Raw genomic sequence first — 17334 nt, forward strand, 5'->3', positions numbered from 1 at the left:
AGTGGTGACGTTTATGTTTAATATATATATATATACGTATATAATAAGTTATGAAAATATGTATGGCAATTACGCTACACAGAAAATATATATGGCGATTAAGCTATACAGAATATTCTGCGTTTTATTCTCGTGATAATTCATCAGGCTTATGCATAAGCCTGACGAATTCTCGCGCGAATGAAAAGTTAGACATAATTCTCAGTGACATTCCCACTTTTCGATTGGCAAGCCCTCATTTAAATTTCGCCACTTCCAGTTTGGCAACGTTGAACACATCTTTTTATTTTTCACTTTCTGTTCCTCCTTCACGGTACAAGTTCGAGCCTGCCTGCCTACAACCACTTTTTTTGTTAGTTTTTGCTCAACACCCACCGCCATATACCCGGGCAACTAGGCTATGCTAGTTTAATTATAAATATCAAATCCTTATAAGAATATTCAAAGATGGACATTGCCGGTGAAATAAAAACGAAAAGGCAGTCAGCTAGCTTTTACGACTTTCACCCATTCTAACATTTTAGGTTGTGTAATGTCTGCTCTCGAATTTATCGTATATAAGTTGTTAATTCTCTCCATTCCAGTCGCAAGTGATTAGTGATCCATTGGGTTAAGACTTAGTGATTCGAGTACGAAAATTACTTGGTGGCTGGATTTGAATATCCCGACCGGCAGGAATTGTCGCTTCCTACACTGGTGATATTGTAAGCATGAAAAACTAGTGTGTGTAGATATGACAACACATTATTATTTAATTATAATTATCAAACATCTTTAAGAATACTAACCTTAACCCTACAAGGCAATAAACTAGTGTTTATTATACGTTAAGTAATTCCGCTCGTTTGGATATTTCAGATTACCTGCACCCGAATTTGGAGACACACACACACACACACACACACACACACACACACACACACACACACACACACACACACACACACACACACACATATATATATATATAATGAAAAATAAAATGAAAATTACAATTGAGTTTACGAAAATGATTCAAGATGGTAAAATTAAAGTAAATTATAAATATTAAAGAATTAATATTTATAAAATTATCTCAGCCAGATATAAATGCTCGATAAAACCAAATAGGAAATAGAGCTTATAATATAAGCAAACAGTTAATAAAATATGTAAAAAAACACTTTGAAATGAGTTAAAAACATATTTAATCACTAGATAAATGGATAGTCCTTATTCCGCGGAGTTTCGAAAAAATACTTTCCTTCTATATATATATATATATATATATATATATATATATATAGATATATATATATATATATATATTCCTTCTCTCTCTCTATATATATATACATATATATATACACATATATATATACTTACTTTTCAAAAAGGAGTATATATATATATATATATAAAAGGAGTAAATATATATATATATATATATATATATATATATATATATATATATATATAATTCATTTCTAAAAAGAGACCGCTATATATGTGCACACATGTTTCTGTAATTTTACGTTTTAGCGAAAGCACGTCATCAAGCTAGGCCAAGGATAGCGATATCCTTGACTTGATGACGTAATTTCTATTAAACGGGAAATTACAGAAACATGTATGCACATATGCAACCGTTTTTTGTATAAATGGATTTAATATAATATGCTCTGTTAACTTATTGAGCACTTTTAGGGGGGTGACACATGTTTCAGTAGATGTATTTCTAGGAAACGAAATCAAACTATCTCTCTCTCTCTCTCTCTCTCTCTCTCTATATATATATATATATATATATATATATATATATATATATCGAGATAGATATACATGTGCGTGTATTTATTCTTCATACACGCCTTATTTGAAATCGAGTTTACGTCCTGCTTTTGAAACTGTTTAGAATGTACTTGGAAATGGCGGATTTAAAAAGTTCCCTTAAGCGTGAAGACAAAATATAACCGAAAAAGACCAACGTTTCGCGATGTTCTAAGCAAACACATTTCAAGGGAAAACATTTTTAAGTACTTGTACGGCATGTCGAAATTAATATAAATTGCGAAAATTTAGAAAAATGATCCAGTAGATATAGTGCTGCATGTATTCTAAAAAAAAAAAAATTCAACCACTTGCAAATTATATTTAAAAAAGGCAGAAATGTAATTCCGTCAATTTCATTTAAAGTTAACCTCTCTTCTTTGTCCTAGTGAATTGGTCGCATGATTCTTCCACATTGAAAAAGATAAACCACGACAATTTGATAAATTGTTTTTACTCATAATTATTTTTTTACGGGATCATTTTTCGTTTGTGTGTGTGTGTGTGTGTGTGTGTGCGTGTGTGCGTGTGCGTGCGTGTATGCGTGGGGAGAAGACATAATTCTAATTCGATATGCTACGTAAATACGTAATAATTTTTCACTGAAATGTAATGGTTTAAAAGAACACTAATTTAAACAGCCTCGAAAGACAAAGTATACCCCCTGTAGGGGCAGTTGCAATTGTAAGGCAAAGGGTCGCGCAATCCCTAACCACACCTCCCCTGAATCGACACTGTTTGGGTCCAGTGGCAAGAAGAAGACCAGGACGACTGTAAACAAAACCGAGATAAGCGGAAAGCACATACAAGTCCCGAATGGTCACCCATTTAGTACTGACCAGACTCAACGTTGCTTAACTTCGGTGATCCAGTTGGAACCGGTTTGTCACCGTGATTATGCCGTATATTACCGAAGTTTAATATTGATACCATAGGAATAAAGTTATTGAGCACTATGATTCTAAAAAAAGACTAACTTTACTTTATATATTAGGCATTAAATGCCGTATAAGCCACCAGGAATGCGTATATTAAATAGAGGCATCTTTTACAAATATCCTTCTATGTTTTTATATTCATTGTCTTCTGACGCAGCGAAGTGATTTTATTATATTCTTAACGGTAATCGAACTTTTTTTGAAATTTTTTAAGGTGCTTGTTTTTATTTCGCCATGGTTGTCTTTGCGTGAATCTTCTGTTCAAATTGATTCAGAGTGACGCGTTAAGGAATGGGTTAGGGTTAGAGTTAGGGTTACGGTTAAGGTTAGGGGTTACGTATCTGTTTATTTGTCTCTTACCATGCGTAAACTCAACGTCCATTCGTTTATTATTCTCGGTCCGTTATATCAGCAGTTTTTTTTTTTTAATTATTTTTTTATATTTTATGTTATTGATGTCTCTGAAATTCATACGGCGATGAAATGTCCGCCATATTTTATCTTTGAATTTCGCTTGTATAAATTTGGCGGGAAATTAATGTTTGCTGTTCCCTTTTTTTATTTCTTTAATTTTGATCGCCATTTTTTTTTTTTTGTCATTTTAATTTACGTCGGTAAGAAATTCTTATGAGGAATTGTGTTTTAGTTTCAATGCTTATAATAGAATGATTCCTTTTTAAATTTTAGGATATGTTTATTTTGTTTTTATTTTTTATTTTTTTGTTTCTGTCACGCTTCTTCCATGGCGATAAATAGCAATGAAAACTTTAGATTAAATTTAAAACTTTTGATAAACGCAAATACACACTCATATATTTCTACTTATATATAAAAGGCAGTTTGTTAGTGTGGCTGTGTGTGTGGTAATTCGTTCACTATAGACTCTAAAAAAGCTGGGATGATCTTTTAAAATTACGCAAATATACTTTGTATGTATGGTACATATTTTGTCAGAATGCTGCCGATATATATGGAAAATCGATAACCGAATAAATCCATGTATGTGTGTGTACGTGTGTGTGTGCGCGCGTGTGGGCGTGTGTTCGCGTGAGCGTGTGTGTGCGGGTGTGTATGTGTGTGTGATGGATTCTTCTGTCGATTTCGAAGCATGAGGTTACGCCACAGCAACTAAGTTGCTCCGAAATCCATGCAGCTTATTTCTTTATAGTGGTGAAGACTTTTTGCAGAACCAACCACTCTTTTTAGCATTACTGCAAACATTTGTCGGTGCAGACGGCTGCCAAGACAAAGAACATACAGTAAACGCCAGGTTTTTAGATTAGAGTTTTCTTCTCCTAGATACATGTCTTAACGAAGACTGGGGAGGCACCTTTCCCAGTGAATTAATGCGCCCCTAGATGCCAACCTGGAAATTTCTACGAATCAAGGGAACCACAATTTATTAAGGCCCGAAGGTCGTCCGAGGATAAGCGTTTATGATTGTAAGGGGGTATCCTATTCGCCATTACTGAATTATATATATAACCTTACAGCACAAATACATCATCATCGCAAAGGCAGAAGCGCCTCACGTATAAAATCAATTCTAGATTCATTTATAAGATAGTAGCACATTCGAAAAATGTTGCGTTTTACAGCTTAATTTAATCATGATACTTGAGTTTTGTATTTTTAACTTTAGTTGAGTGAATCTGACAAAGTCTCTATCTTTACAATTATATTAAGGCAACGTTGTATATGTGTATGTGTGAGAGTTCGTTCCTTATAGACTGCGAAACGGCTGAAGAGATTTTCTTTAAATTTTACAGAATGTTAGTGTATGAGTCTGGGTGTTATCTTAGATAAGTTTTGTCTCAGAATACCCCCGATAATTTCCTATAATTGAAAATCGAGACCGTTATTTTAATTCATCTATCATTCATAAAGCCATTTTTTCATTTCGTCGCTTAGCAAAAATGATATTAGAACGAGTCATGAAAATTCTACTGTGGGTAAGTTTATAGCGTGTTCTTTTTTTTTTTTCATGGCATGGTCTGATAGGTTAAAACTCCGCACGTAAATATCTTTCTTTTTTTTTTCTTTAAGTGCAAAGAATTTTATAAGACTTGAATATGTACGTGTTCCCCCCCCTTTTTTTTGCATGACGTGGTCTGTAGGTTCAAATCCCACACGTAAATTTCTTAATTTTTTTTGTGAACTGGAACGAAGTTCATATTTATACTAGCAGGGGTGCCCGGCGTTGCTCGGGTGTTTGGAGGTGTATGCTGTGCAAAAAAAGCAAAAAAACAAAAAAATGGTTAATTTTTTAAAACTTTGACCCCTATTATGACCCCTTAAAATTTATAGTTTCGGGCTCAAATCACTTTATTAAGTTAGATCCAGGTTCAAGGAACCTATATCTAAAATTTCAAGTGTCTAGACCCAAAATTGTCGGAGGAGTTTGGTAGAGTTCTTAAAGGTAAAATCGTTGAAATTTGACCCCTTAACAGTCAAATTTCTGGCTGACACCCGTCACATCGATTTTCCCAAATCTCAGTACCCGGTATTTCAAATTTCGAGTCTATAGACTAAAAATTGACAGAGTTATTGCGTAGGGAAATGTACACAGACAGACAGACACGTTCACTTTTATAGATATATAGATATAGATATAAGGAACTTGTAGTGTTTCTGTGAGTGTTTGTTCCTTATTGTCTCGAAAACGGCTGGGCCGATTTTTATGAAATTTCATAGGAAAGCACTTTATGTATCTGGCAATGTTCTTCGATAAGTTTTAATCAGAATGTCTCCGATAAGTATCGATAATCGACAATTGAAATAATCACATGAAAGATACAGGTGATAAATACCTTGCACAAGTGCATATGAGAAGTTTTATTTCGACAAAAGTCGAAAGGTCAGACATATAAAATCAACAGTAGGTTCTTTGATATGGCAGGGCGCGTAAAATGTTTCCGTTTTAAGTACAATTGAACCATGACACTTGACATTGTCATTTTAATCTTAAATTAAAGCCATTATAACCGCACAACCAGTAAGGCCAGCCATATAAAATTTACAGTAGATTCTTTGATATAACAGGGGCGCCTTCAAAGTGAATCTTTCTGTTTCGGACATAATTGAAATGTAATACTTGATCTTTGCATTTTAAACTTTAATTCAAGCCATTGCATACTCGTATCAAAAATAGTTTTATAAAATGAACAGTAGGTTCTCTACAGTGCAATGTAGACTAAAATATATTGTTAAATAAATCACTGCGAGATGCATGGGGAACTCATCTCAGGTGAACCGCGCTAGGTCCTCAATTAGTGCAGGTTCTACGTTAGGTGAGTTTGAAACACCTTAATGCGATTGGCTAGTTTTTTAGTAAAATTTTGTTGTAAAATGAATCGCATACAAAACTACGGAAGCCATGAATTAAAAAACATTTTACTTAAACAGTTATTGGCACCCATTTTGATTTTAGAATGGTGCTGTGTTTCAATGTCGTGATATATATATATATATATATATATATATATATATATATGATTATTTTAAAGAACTGATTACATATAATGATAGAAGATGTATCAAGATACAGGAATGGGTATGTTTGATCTGGCAGAACGGTGGTTCATTAAAATTGTGGGGGTCTGCGATCGCGCCTGGTCCACAATGTATGGAAAAAAAAATTAAAAAAACAACAAAAAAAAAACAAAAACGTTTACATGTGTTTTTGATATAGATGTACATAAGAATATTTAGATAGGTATTTTTTAACTTCAATAGGGATGGTATAATAAAATTGTGTGGTGTGTGTTCGCGCTTGGCCTCCATAAAATGGAAATAGGTAAAAACTTTAATAAAGAATTTTCATAATTATTTTCGTAAGTATATGTTGATAATTATGTTTATGTTTGAAGATATATGGTATAATAAGATTATGGGGTGTTCGTTCGCAACTGACCTCCATACAATGGAAATATGTTACAAAGTTTAACAAGGTTTTTTAATATAGACCAACAGAATATTGTGATAAGTGTTTTAGTGCGAACAGGCATGGTATAATAAATTATGGGGTTTATCTATTTTTACTTTTTTTTTATATTTTTACTTTCATCATATTTTGCTTTGGTTTTGATACCCTCAAATTCAACCCAAATTTACAACCCTTCCTTTTCATAAGCTACCATACTTTCATAAATCAAAGTCCATTTTCTGTAGGCTGTTTTTGAACCCAATCAACGACGGGTACTTTTGCTAGTATAAATTAGTATTTATCTTTTAAAGAATTTTTACAATGAATTAATTTAACTTCAAAATTTTGATGAATTGTTTAGCTCGCTGTGAAAACATTTTTCATAACTTTTATTTTTACGTGTTCAAATATATATTTTGCTTTTGGAAATTAACTTTAGTCTTTAATCTTTCAAATACAATCAAACAGTGGTCGGAAATCTACAAAAAATTATGATAATTCGGCATTGAAAACTAGGTCCCTCTATCTTTATTCGTCCATTTTTGCTCGTACCTAGTATATATATATATATATATATATATATATATATATATATATATATATATATATATTCAATATCTTTGGCGCGTTGTGTGTATATGGGGTGTGTTTATGTCTGTATGTCCATCTCGGGGTGCATATCAGTGCATATTTATGTAAACACAATACCAAGGGTATATCGTGCAGGTAAACACTGGTAGAATGAATTTCGGTAATTGGAGAAAACAGTAATGAGAAACGCTTCTAGTAATCTATGATCTATATGATCTATTTCCCTGAAAAATAAAATAATGGAAATGAAAATAACGAAAAAGCGATGACAGCAAATTACGCGGTGAAATATCTGGCAGGCGTGAATGTATTGCAGATCCCAAAGAGCCAAAGAGACAATGGTTGACAATCAAACAGGAAATGATGAGATGGAAAGGAAGAAGAAGAAAAAGAAAAACAAACAAACATAAAAAAAAAACGTGAAACGCAATCGAAAAAGTAGAAAATTAATCAAGCGCAATGAACAGAGTAATGAAAATGCTACACAAAATTGCTCACAAAAAATAAAATGAATATAAGTACGGAAGAATTACATCCGGGGATTTTATAGAAAAAAAAATGACTATATTATTATTTGGGAATTTAGTTTGTTTTCTATTTTTTTTTTTTCAAACAAATGATAACAGAGCGAAAATGAAGTTTTCCTATCGGCGATTGGAATAAACAACCGAAAACGTTTCTTTCCGTTTTGCGTTGATGATTCGGGTGTAATAATCGAATATTTACAGAGGGAAATAGGCAAACGCGACATATGTAAAGTTCGTTGAAAGTAATCCCTATTGTATATCGCCCGTAATGTATTATTTAAATATATTCGCTATCGTAGGTTTTATGTGCAATTCAATAAGAAAGCAATCGTTATCACGCCAGTTTTTGAAACATGCAAGTTAGGGTATCAACGAATTTAACTAAATTTGCATTACTCTATATATACGAACCGATGTCAGTTATACACCGCGGAATTATACCGCATACATTTAAATTTAAATCTACCGATATATACATATATATATATATATATATATATATATATATATATACAAATATATATATATATATATAGAGAGAGAGAGGGAAAGAGAGAGAGAGAGTGATAGAGATAGATAGATTGACAGACAGATAGTGATATCTATATATATGTGTATATATGTGTGTATATATATGTATATATATGACTATATAAATATATATATACACACACACATATATACATATATATATATATATATATATATATCCGTATCATAATTATTTACTATAATAATTAAATACCTACAGACACTAGTGTTTCATCCTTCCGGCAATCATCAGTATGCAGGGCGTCACGATTAATACCGGACGACTTATTCGAACCCAGGAACAATGCCATTTTTGACTCCATTAGTAAGGACAAAATCCATTCAGGAACCGTTAACAGCAAGAAACATTATTGGAATTTAAAAATTTATTTTTAAATGTTTTTGAACGTCTACAAGAGTGATTTATTCATTGCATGATAATTTGAGCATATATATATATATATATATATAAATTACAAAGGTAAATATTATATATCAGAGATTAGAGAAATCTTAGTTTATCAGGTAGAGCAAATATATATGATGATTTTTTTTATTGTAGCTGTTTTTATTTTTTTATTCCTACAAGTTTTTTTGATGTTAGAATAATGTGCAGTTTATTTTGTGTAAACATACGGTTACTATTAAGCCCCTGTAGTTTAATTATCTTTAGGGTTCTTAAAAATTGACGATGGATAATATCTCATTCCAACATAGTCTAAGTTTCTAGATTTACTGGCTTGCCGCACTATTTCCACTCGACTATCGGCAATCCTCTACTTTCTTTGCATTTCAAGCAGTAGTTCGATAATGCTGTTTTAATTCGACATTTTTTTAATGTTCTGTACAAAAAAGAAAATAGAATTCGTGGCAGGATTACATAAATCCGAAGAAATAAGAAAAAATAGTTGTAATCGTCTTTTATGATAAAAATCAAAGATGGCGTAAATATCAGAAAATTCAGATTTTTTTTTCGGATTCATGTAATCATGCCAAAATTCTGTTTTTCTTTTTTAAATTTAATAAGTTCTTATCCTAATGATTATATGATTGTGTCTGCACTACGAAACAGGTGCTGTCTATAAGTGAACATTTTAACATTCTGATAGAAATAAGCGGTAAGCTGAACAACATCTTTGTTATGGGGTTAAATGGTAATAAACGAAGGAACACAGGATTTTTAGGAACGAAACATGTATTCACATAAATTACAGGCAAAGTGAATGGAGTATATCCATTCCTCAACGGTAGGACGTTTGCACACGACCGTCTTCGTTGCATACCAATCTAAGGCTGCTAGGCACTGGTACTCGATACCGAAAGTGACGTCACCAACGGATAGTCATGAGATAGTCCATTAATCCCATGGAGGGGCGTCTCCAACACTCCCCTCCCAAGCTTTTTGTTCGTAAAAGCTGTCAGTACTTCTTCCTTTTATGGTTTACCATCAACTGCTCGATAACCTTTCTCTTACGGAACGACTGCCGTAGTTCAGGTGTTGGTTGAGGAGGTTCCAGATCCAAAGTTTCGAAGACAGTGTCTATCGGCTCATCTTTCAATGGTGGACTGTCGCTGGTTTCAACTGATCGACATATTCTTAGTTGGTTCTGATGACGTTTGTGGGTATAGGTTGGTACTTGTATGATATATACCATGTCACCGATTCTCTTAGTAATTGTACCAACCTCCCAGAATGATGTGTTGTTTCTAAAACTTTTGAAAAACACTTTTTAACCTGGTATGAAACGTTTACTGGGTACATACGTGGTCACTAATTTCCTTCACTATTTGGGTAAAAGAGCTTGTCAAAAACGGATCTCAGTCTTCGCGTAAACATCGTTTCTGCATGTGATAGTGCTGTTTGTTAGTTCGGGTTAGGTGTAATCCTATACACGTGTAGAAATTGTTTACATACTTCCGTAGGTTGCTTTGGCTTGAGGAATTCTTTTGGCGCGTTTTTTTTTTTTTTTTTTTTTTTTTTTTTAGCTTTCGAGTTTCAGTTTTTGTGCCTCTTTTGGCAGATTCTGTTTAAGCTTTCTTTTTCGATTTCCGTTGGTACGAATGGGACTTTTCGTTTTTTCTTGAAAACGGGCAGAGTGTTTTCTTTTAGTTCGAATCTTGCTATAGCCTTTGTACATTTTCCTAGTCCTGGTGAGAATACCTTTGGAAATTCGCTTTTAACTCGCCCTTCAGTTGTTGCTCCTCTGTAGACGAGTCTTCTACCCTATGACAGAATTTATTCATAGGTTGGTCCCATAATTCGAATCGCTCCATCCAATCAGTACCGAACAGGTTTTCGGATGTCCTATGTACATACACTTTCACTTTTTTAGTAACACCATTTAAGGTCACCGGGTGTGTGAGCTCTCCCTCAAATTCCACTTTATCGCCTGTCACAGCTCGAGCTGATTTGTTCGTCTTCCGCATGGTTGGTTTCCTTAGCCTTTTCCATGTCTTAAGGTTAATGATGGACAGCTCGTATCCGGAATCCAATTGTAGATGCACAGTTTTATTTGCAATGTTAACTGTGACATATTTGTGCCGGTTCATGCCCGAATCCAAGTTGGATCTTCTCTGTCGGACGCTGTTCTTATCTTTGTTCTTCCTGCACTGGGTCGCTTTGTGGTTCTTCCTACCACATCCATTGCAGTACTTATCTTTGTAAAAACATTGACTCGTCCAATGCTTCCCGCCATAACGATAGCACGTGCTTGTAGGGATTCGGGTCTTGTGACTGGGTGGTACTTATTAGGTGTAGCCTGAGCTTTCTTACTTCGAGCTTTGCTTTTTCGGGGTGAGTATTTTTCCGGTCTGAAGGTCGTTTTTCTTATGAATGTTGCGCTGACTCCTCGACGTATCTCGAGTTGTTCCTTACGCAGACTACCCGCTGACAATCATCGGTCAACTTCTGGTGGGTGAGGCCCTGTTCGCTCTCAAGTATCGAGTGGACACGTTGTCTAATCTCAGCGCTTTTGGATGAGCCTAGACCTTGCGCAAAAATTAAACACTTGACGTCATCCGCCGATAAGTCAGATAGACGGAAATCATCGCAGTGTTTATTTACCACGGACGCGAAGGTTAGGTAATATATATATATATATATATATATTTATATATATATATATATATTCTTTTCTTTTTCTTTTTTTGCATTTATACTTCAATATCCTGAAGATGTCCTCTGAAATAGGGACGAAACGTTTATTATTTTAATAATTTCATTCGGTTTTTCTATTTTTCTCAAAACATATATATATATACATATATATATATACATATATATAATATATATAGGTGTAGATAGATAGATAGATAGATGTACATGAATATATAACAATGTGCTAGAACGATTTCATCTTAATTTTTTCGCAATCATGCAAAATGGAGAACTATGCATAAATAGAATTCGGTGAAATCTTTAATGAAACTAGTCGAAATGCTCTTTTAAATATTAAATGAAACCAATCGAAATATTAAAAGAAAACAACCATATAATAAGAAACTATAAAAAATCTAATTCTATTAATGCTCGTTTTAAAAGGGATATGCAAATTAGTTAACCTTAACGGAGTCCCCTGCAAATTTTTTACTTAGTATTATACAAAGTTTGTTCGAATAATTTGGAAGAAGTAGGTTTTTATTATGAACTAGCATTTCAGCCCGGCTTTGCCCGGGTGTTTGGATGTGTATGTTGAGCATAAAAGAAAAGTGGTAGTATCGAGGCAGGTTCGAACCCGTACCGCAAAGGAGGAAAAGAACGGGGTAAAACCTAACGCTTATGCTGTTACGGCCACCGCCAAACCGGAAACCACACTTTTAAAAATTAAGGCTAGACAATCTAAAGGAAAGGATAACTTTCAAAAATATCGGTGAAAACAGTGACCACCCCTGTAGCAAAGTGCTTGGTTGAAGGGGAAGATATTAATGTTTTTAGCAAATCTTTAGATATTTGTCGTATGAAAGGTCAAACTTTAAAACGACACTAATCTTGGTGAAATCCATCACCTGTATTGAAAGTTTAAGACAGACATGCAAACATACATACATACATACATACATACATACATTTATATATTCGTAACTAAAAATTTTCGACCTAAACTGATGAAAAAGCTTGCCCATTTTCTGAATACTCTTTATGTAAAAATTCAAATATTTAGACCAGAAATTGTCTGAGTAATTTGGAAGAGACCGCAGAGGTCAGTTTTTTAAAAAAAACTTTGTACCCTATTATGACCCCTTAAAATTTATTGTTTTGGGCTCAAATCAAGTTATTAAGTTAGATCCATGTCCAAGGAATCTATATCTAAAATTTCAAGTGCGTAGACCCAAAATTGTCGGAGGAATTTGGTAGAGTTGTCAAAGGTCAAATCGTTGAAGTTTGACCCCTTAATCGACAAATTTCTGACCAAAAACCGATCACATCGATTTTCCCTAAATTCAGTACTCTGTATATCAAATTTCGAGTCTGTAGACTAAAGATTGACAGAGTTATTGCGTAGGGAAATGTACACAGAAACACATACACAGATACACACATACAGACACGTTCACTTTTATATATATATATATATATATATATATATATATATATATATATATATATAGATGTTAGAGTGAAAAAAATTGCTCAGCACCAACGATCATTACGCTGATCTCTCACTGACCACCTTACACACATTAACTCTTATCCTCGAGTCACCTTCAGGCCTTGATAAATGCTGATTCTCTTGTAAAAGTAGCGTTGGTGTGACGTCATAGATTCATGATTTATGTCATATTGTTACAGGAAAAGGGCTGTCCCCTTTCCATGTAAATAAGAACATTAGATGAGTGAAAATGAGATTCGGATAAGCCGAGACTCGAACCTTGTAAGCAAGGTTTAGAAATAGAATGTTAGAGATCGGAATGTCAAAAATCTCTATTGTTAAATTCTATTATAAATAGTTAGATATTGTTTATATTGTAAAAAGAATTGATTGTTCATTCTTTTACAAAACTGAATATTAAAAATGTCAGCTAAAAAGAATGAACAATAAAAATGAAAAATATATTGTTAAAAAAATAGGTTAGTTGAGAATTCTTTGTTGACAAAACTGTGTTTTGGAAAAACGTGTGCATAGCCACGTGAATTGGTCACGTTTTGGAAACACACTTCTGACGTAATAGCAAAAGGGGATTCTCGATATAGGAGCAAAATTTAGTCAGATCAGGGCAGTTGACGCAGAACAGTCAGCAGAGTCGGTCGGAGAAAGTTGATCGGCCAAGAGTTGACATGGTCAAAGGAGGGTACCCTTTGGAAGCGGTAGGGGGAGCGTTTAAACCATGTATATACAAGTGAATTCCTGACGTCATCATCATTCGACCGATCCGATGAATAAAGACTCATCTTTGTGTTTTTTGTAAAACTGTTGTCGTGTTTCATCATTCAACACTCAAAAGGTTACGTGTTAAACATCTTATTATGAACATTGCATAACACTTCCAAGAATATATATCCCTCCTCCTTTCTATATGTGCATCTATCACTCTATCCCCCTCTCTTCTCGCTAATATATGTTATAAGAATCCACAGAACTGTATAAATGTCTCTTCCTCTCATCATCCCCCATCATATTTCTTAAACATGACCTCCCCCCAATACAACAATATATCAAAACCTGACTTCAAACTTAAGCGATAATAAAAAAAAGATAAATAAAAGGGCCAAACGTTATCAATAATGTCAGAAATTATTTTATTAGTACAAAAGCAATTTATTTTTGTTTTAACTTTGGAAAATATGCAAGTGAGAAATTAAATTTTCCTAAATAAACTAGCGGGGGGGGGCGGGCTTTGCCCGGTCGTAAAATACGCTTAAATATGATATTTCAATTTGTCTAGATTTCATATATAATATTATAATCGTGATTCAAAAGTAAAAAAAAAAATAATAAGTATTTACGTGGCACCAGTTAGAATCGAAATCCAAGCATTCAAAGCTGGTGACGTTACCACTGCCACGTGACACGCACACGGACTAATAAAAAATTAACAATTAAAGATAAACTAAGATGAATGTATGACGATTTTTTCAATTTGATCCTTAAAAAACAGCTTTAACCGACTAAGGACCATAAAAGAAGAACCCGTAAAAAGTCCAGTTATTTGAGGCCCCTTTGGGCGTTCCTGCAATTTTTAGTTTCGGGGGAGATAGAGTTTGAAAATATGGAGACATACAGACAGACATATAACCGTTTATATATTAAATTAGAATTACTTACCGAATTGAAAATTAATCCAAATTGGGTCTCATATCTTTTCTCGTTTTTTGAAGGATTACAGCAATTTGTGACCTGAAAAAATTAAGCAATATAAAAACATAAAAATTATATTGAAAATAGCGAGTACCTATGTCATATCATAACGTAAACGAAAAAAAAAAAATTAAAAAGAATGAAATAAAACTAATAGTTTCAATTAAGTTTATATGTAACGTGGCCGTTTCGCTCGAACCGTGGTCGTTACACTAAAACCCTTTCTCCGCTCCCCCCTCCTCATGTAGTCCGGTACCGTCGTTAAGGAACAAGCAAATAGAAATATATAATTCCGACTCCGCTTTATTTCGGTTTTAGCAAAAGGTAGCTATTACCAAACAAAGCCTACTTATGTCTTCTTTTAGTGTTCATTTCACCTGCCATGCGATTAACAAAACCCTGTCGTCTCGACACCAGCTTAAAAGTCTCACGCCACCACACGTCCATCTCGCCTGTTTAGTTATATTCTCTCGACTTCACGCTGGCCATAGTCAGCCATTTCTCCCCTTCACCTTTACAGGTCTATCTTTTGCGGCGCACTTCTTTCTCCCAACCACGTTCTGTTCTTAAAAAAAAAAAATTTGTCACGCAAACATGTGCACCCTTGCTAATTTCATACTGCTCAAATGACAACTTCTGCTAGTGCTGTTGCTGCTGCTGCTGCTAATACCTTCGCAAGCTACTGATATTTTCACACACGCTCATACGTGCTCTGTTACGTATATTTTTACTAGCCTGGCTGCCTGAGGTTGTACGGGTGCTTGGAGGTGTTTGTTGAGAAAAAAAAAATGGTAGTAGGCAGGCTCGAACTCATACTGCGAAGAAGAAAAAGAACGTCAACAAAAAAAGTATCGTCTTTGTTTTGCGTCCATCGCCAAACCGGAAGTGGCGAACGTTTAAATCTAGGCTACTTAATCGAAAAGAGAAACGCATAGTTCTTTATTAATAAGCACAAACGTGTCAATTTTAGCCAATTCTAGGGGGGGGGGCAACCGGAATTTTCCGGAAAAAATGTTTTCCTACTTTTTTTTACTCATATAATGTTTAATTTTTGTGCAAAATTTCCAAAAAATTCCAAGGCGTAATTATTGCAAAAAGTGCGGACAAGCGAATGGACGAACGGACAAGGGTGAATTTGCAGGTCCACCCTCCTGTGTTTGAGAGTGTTCTTAAATAGGTTTTCTATCAGAATGTCTTCAATAAATATCGATAATCGAAATAATCCGATGAAAGAAAGAAAGTCTGTTTTAACCAAAGTTAACGCCTTACACAACCTAACATCACAAGTGCATTTGATAAGTTTTTTTTTTTACCGCGCAAGCAGAAAGCCTCGACGTATAAAATCAACAGTAAGCTCTTTGATATAACAGGGGCGTTTTCGTAATGAAAGTTTCCCTTAAAGCACAATTGCATCATGATACTTCACATTTTCAATTTTAACTTAAATTCAAGCCATTATCCCGCAAATACAGTAAGGCCAATTAACTTTTACACTTAAATTATTAAACTTTTATGTAAGACATTATATGTATAAAAATAATTTTGAAAAAACTTAACTAGAGTGTAATGTAATTTTTTTTACATAGGCATCACCACTTATCAAGGCCCAGAGACCAATCGAGAATAAAGGTTAAGAGTGTACAGAAGTCAATTGGACAATAGAGTAATCGTTAGTAATGGAAATTTGGTAAATTTTCAAACTTATATGGAACGGCTCATCAAAAACTTGTTTACGTTAGACTTGCAGACAACCATATTGTAGCTAGCTGGAAAGCAGGAAAACGGGAGACAGGTCCATATGCGTGCAGTTCTAAGAAAGAAGTTTTGTTAATGGATCAACGTTTAGGTTTAGGCACAGATAAAGAGGGGGATTATTGATAGTGTTTTCAGCTAGACGAGTGGGGACTATGTATTGAAGCTCAGTCGAGCACTTGCCATGAAAATAACGAGAAAGCATAGACAAACTCGCAACATCTCTTCTATGATGCATTGTAGACTAAATCACCGCGTGGATGAATGCTGAGCTTCCTTCTGGTATACAGGGGTGGGTCCCCGACTAGAGTAAACGATTTGATTGAACAATGAAGGATATCATCAGTCGTTGATCAGCATTCAATCCCGGGCAACGTCGTGTCTTTCTGCTAGTGTTTTCATAATTCGACTATTCCTTTATTTTCCTTTTTTTTTGCATGTCATTGTTAGTCGCGTGCAAGCGAATCTATAGTCACTTCGTCGGTCCGTCGGTTCATCGGTCGGTCTGTTGGTCGGTCTCTCCGTAACACTTTTGTACTTGGCTATTTTTGTTAAGATCAAAGGTCTGTTGTTAATAGGTGCTGTTCTTAGCTTTTTAAGTTTTTCTTGGCCTTTTGGCCAAGATTAAAGTTAACATGAATAAAGGATTTTAATATCTCAAAGTCCGGCAGATACTGCAAGTAAAGACCATATGTGGAGGCAGCCCCACATATAAGACCTTGGTCAATGTAGGGGAAACCCTTCATACCAATTGTCATCATCCAGCTCCCCTACTCCCGGGGAGTTGGTCCCCATTTTCCCCTCACTCCTCACATTAAAACTCGGCTTTGTGCCTTATTTGCTCGGTGGGGGAGCAAATAAATACCCCTTTCTTTGCCTGTTGGCCAAGATCAAAGTGTAGTATCTGCCATTACTACATGCTGCATTATTGTGATCTAAAGTGGGGATCACTTTTCTGTATTAAT

General features: G+C 34.4%; 1 long non-coding RNA gene across 1 annotated transcript in view; it reads right to left on the bottom strand.

Annotated features, from left to right (window-relative positions):
• The window catches only part of LOC145266949 (uncharacterized), a 1426307-nt gene that overhangs the window by 828455 nt on the left and 580518 nt on the right, over positions 1-17334 (bottom strand). Inside the window, exon 2 of the long non-coding RNA XR_013864801.1 lies at positions 14585-14656. This is a non-coding gene — a long non-coding RNA (uncharacterized LOC145266949). The remainder of the gene's footprint in view (positions 1-14584; positions 14657-17334) is intronic.

This window comes from Euprymna scolopes, chromosome 42 (genome assembly GCF_053919585.1).
Source record: "Euprymna scolopes isolate OS-2025 chromosome 42, ASM5391958v1, whole genome shotgun sequence".
In the NCBI taxonomy this organism is placed as follows: domain Eukaryota; kingdom Metazoa; phylum Mollusca; class Cephalopoda; order Sepiida; family Sepiolidae; genus Euprymna; species Euprymna scolopes.